This window comes from Thalia democratica, chromosome 2, assembly GCF_965202585.1.
Source record: "Thalia democratica chromosome 2, ktThaDemo2.hap1.1, whole genome shotgun sequence".
In the NCBI taxonomy this organism is placed as follows: Eukaryota; Metazoa; Chordata; class Thaliacea; order Salpida; family Salpidae; genus Thalia; species Thalia democratica.
Genome location: NC_139166.1, coordinates 81,806,778 through 81,811,194, shown reverse-complemented (window position 1 = coordinate 81,811,194; position 4,417 = coordinate 81,806,778). Strand labels below are relative to the sequence as shown.

The following is a 4,417-nucleotide window of genomic DNA, read 5'->3' as shown; positions in this document are numbered from 1 at the left end:
ACCTAAAACGTATAACATGGTGATAAAAGCAGTGTTTGTTTCTTTTTTTTTATTCAGATAATTTTTTATCAAAACAACTAAAATCAAAATTAAAAAGGTTTGAAAGAAAAATGAAAATGTTTTACTAAAATTATTAACAATCTTTGCTTGTTTAATTTAGTTAATAATAGCATTAAATACCGGTATTTAAAAAAAAATGTTTTTTAAACTATACTGTTTATCAAAAACACTAAAATGCATTTAAATAAAATTTCATGAAATTTTTTTATTTTCCTTTGATAAGTTTTGGATCGAAATCTATTTCTATCATAACGTTTAGTTTATAGAGTATGTAGAACAGTTTGTATAGTTTGTATAGTTTATATGTAGTTTATAAAATATGTAGAGTTCGTTTCTCTTCCAACTTTAAAATATTTTTTTAAGTTTAAAAACGAGGTAAGACATTGCTTCAAAACGTAAAATAAAGAAACAGGAATGACAACTGTCAAAGATCCACTAGTTGGCAATATAATTAACCATTAGATGAGGTTCGTAACGACACTAAATAAAATTAAAATCTTTAGGCAATTAATAATTAACAAAGATATAAAAGCAGTAAAGTACGTTCTAGCTGACGGCAGGAAGAAAGGCAGATCTCGTTTCAAGGAAATCTTTAGCATCTACGTGTACAATATGCTCAAGCAAGTACATCCTGATTCTGGAACTGCCAGCAAGGCCATCATCCTCATAAACTAATTTGTCAAGATTAATTTAAGCGAAAAGCCGCCTGCATTTCTACAACAAGCGATCAACCATAAGAATTCGTGAAACTAAAACTGCTGTACGTCTTTTGTTGCCCGGTGAGTTGACTAAACACGCTGTCTCTGAGGGTACAAAAGCAGTCACCAACTACACCAGCTTTAAATGAATACTTTTTTTAAATTACGCTCTTTTAAGAGCAAACAAAACTTTCGATTTTAGTTATATTACAATATTTTAAGTTCTACCAGATAGTTAAAAAAAAGAGTTTTATAATGCGTTTTGTAAAGTAGAACTTTTTGATATTATGAAAAATGAGCACAGATAATTAAAGATTGTTCTATATAAAAAAAATTGTTAAGTTTAGCTTTATTTTAATTTATAATCCATATAATATGTATTTCATAAAACAATTTGAGAAGTAAAATTTATAAAAGTTCACAAAGAACAGTTTGACCACTTGTGGGCGATAAAGCAATTACATTAGCCGAGGTTCGTAACCACTACTACATATAAACAGATTTGAAGAATTTGATAATTCATCATAGCATCATGTCAGGACGCAGAAAGGGATTAACATATCAATCCTAGCCAAAAATAGGTTCATCACGCGTTTTATTTCAGTTAACTGTCGGTGTATTCACCGTCTGCTGAGAAACGGTAACTACAGTGAACGTGTTAGTTCCGGAGCACCAGTCTACTTGGCAGCAGCATTGGAATATTTGATCGCTGAAGTGCTCGAGTTGGCTGGAAACGCTGATCGTAACAACAAGAAGACTCACATTATTACCCGTCACCTTCAAAATGCCAACCGCTAATACGAAGAGCTATAAAAACTGATGCAGCTATAAAAAATATAGTACAAAATGGAAACAAATCAAGTTTGAACATCATTCATGTTACTAAAATGTAGCATTTTTCAAACTTTGACCTAATGCGATACTCCACTAAAATAAAATTTTATCTTCTTTTATTTAGAGCAAAGTTTTTCAAAGTGGGCCATGAAAGTCATTCAGGGGCAATGAGCAGCAAAACAGCCAAAGGGGGGGGGGCATGAGGTCAGAGTTTGAAACTTACAAAAGATAAGAAAAGGTCTTAGGTGTTTTAAATGGTAGTTTTTTGAATAAAATTGGTAAAGAGGGCCATAGCTGTTTCATTTTTTTATGGGGGTAATTTTAAAAAAATATTGGAAAACCCTGATTTAGAAATTGATAAAAAGTTTTAGTTTAATATAGTTTTTCATCTACTACCAATTCATTTAACTTATAAAACACTTTCACTATAGCTGTTTATTTTTTTAAGTAAAAGTAAATAAATTTTACTACAACTTCTTTTTTAAAACCAGTTGAGAACACTTGGTTTTATACTATGAGATGTGTTTACTAATTTAAATTAAAGCTATAAAATTTTTTAGACATATAAAACACTGTTTACCACTTTTAAACACTTTTAGTTTTTTTGTTGAATTTATTAAATTATCTACATGAATTTAGAAACACTTTGAAATGTTATCTAATAAAAAATATAACTTATAGTTTAATTGAATTTATTTTTTTTAAGGTCCAAACTAAATTTACACTTTAAATTTATATAGTTGGTGGCCCTTAAAAGGGCCGTGGGCCGGTGTTTGAAACACCAGAAGTTGTGTGCTTTTAAGCACCACGTTCACCACGAATGCGGCGAGCCAACTGGATATCCTTTGGCATGATGGTCACTCGTTTGGCATGGATGGCGCACAGGTTGGTATCCTCGAAAAGTCCGACGAAGTAGGCTTCGGAAGCTTCTTGCAAAGCGCCGATAGCCGCACTCTGGAAACGCAAGTCGGTCTTGTAGTCTTGAGCGATTTCACGCACAAGACGTTGGAATGGCAGCTTGCGGATCAAAAGCTTGACTTTTGGTAACGACGTATCTCACGAAGAGCCACGGTACCTGGGCGGTAACGATGAGGCTTCTTGACTCCACCGGTGTTTGGTGCACTTTTGCGTGCAGACTTGGTGGCGATCTTCTTGCGGGGAGCTTTTCCTCCAGTTGATTTGCGGGCGGTTTGTTTTGTGCGGGCCATTGTTGTCTCAACTGTAGAATCAGTCTAAACTGTTAATTATATACTCAAAATGCGTTACGGACGTAAACGAAGTGTTACCGATTTTGGACTTTTTTGATTCAAAATTCACAACTTTAGTTAATAAGTTTTCAACAAAGGTCGAGAAAATCAGACATTTGTTTTCACTTATAAAAGATTTATATATTTTTATTAATAAATAAAGCTTTCAATTTAAACTTCAGGTAAATGTAAAACGGATACACTTTTGAATGATAAAAGGTCGGCTTTATATCCTACACATATATGAATGAAACTAATTGATAAGTTTGCGCTAAACTTTTGTAACAACATTTAACAACAAAAAAACATTTGGATCAATTTTTTTATTAATAAAGACGGCAATAGTTTAATAATATGTATACATCTACTTTATATTACTGTTCATTAAAATGTTTTTTCTTTAAAAACTATTTTACATTTAAGTAAATATAGCGATTTTTTAATGTGTAGTGTGGGTGAAAATGTCGACATGATTTAAAGAAACAATTTAAAAAAAAAACGATTTTTTTAATTTCTATATCTTTTAATTAAAAATAAAGGTGAATTAGTTTGGTATTCAACTAAAGTTAAGTTTTAAGTCGATATAAAATTAAAGGTATAATTAATGTATTAGTTACAATTAAATAATTTTACTGTTTTAAATTAAGCTTTCAAATAAGGGCAAGAAAAATATTTTGTAGAAATTTAATTATTAATTTCTTATGGCTTGTTTTAAGTATCAATTAACTAAATATTATAAACAGCTTACAATAATTTAAAACATAGTTCGAGTAATCTTTTTAAACTTAGTTTAAAACTAAATTGATTAATTATTCCCAATATAAGTTTACCTACAAACAATACACATACATGCCTTTAATCATTATATTAATTGGTCAAGTATATTTTGACTAGAAAATCATAATATATAAGAAGTGTTACTGTATCATGTTAAATAAGTTTCAAATATGTAACTTCAAAACCATTATTAACTACAAATTGGCTATCCTTTAGTAATTATAACTTTGTAAAAAAGTTTATAAAAGTACCCATGACTCAAAGAAATTACACATAATTTAAAAACGACCCTCTTTATAAATGTTATTAAATTTTATTAAAACTTCGTCAAACGTTGAAAAGTTGTTTACTTTTTATTTCTATGCATGTGGTTGAATTTGTTTACAATTAAAAATAACTTAGAAAAAGTTTTTTTTATAAGCAGAGACGCTTGTTCTTATGTTTACAAAAATAAAGCTTTTTTCTGGTGCATAACTTACTTAAAAAATATAACACAGTACATTTCATTTTTCTTAAGTTTATTTTGGTACTTTCGTAGTAAGGCTCATCAAAAATGGTATTTTACTAAGTTAGAATGAATACAAATTGAAATAAAATCTTACTGTAGTATATTGTTTTAAAATATAAAATGACGAAATAATCGAATGTTAAAAATTAACCAAGTGCATTAGGTATACTTATAAAACTCGTTAGCATTAAAACAATCTAAATAAACAAGCGATGAAAATTAAAATTAAAACTATACTTTAAAATAAAATTCAATAATAAACTCATTACTTTAAATTACTTAATATAAGGATT

The 4,417-nt window shown here is 29.2% G+C and overlaps 1 pseudogene; it reads right to left on the bottom strand.

Annotated features, from left to right (window-relative positions):
- Window positions 1–1,358: 1,358 nt before the first annotated feature.
- On the bottom strand, window positions 1,359–2,800 carry LOC145829026 (histone H3.3A-like; annotated as a pseudogene).
- Window positions 2,801–4,417: the final 1,617 nt, after the last annotated feature.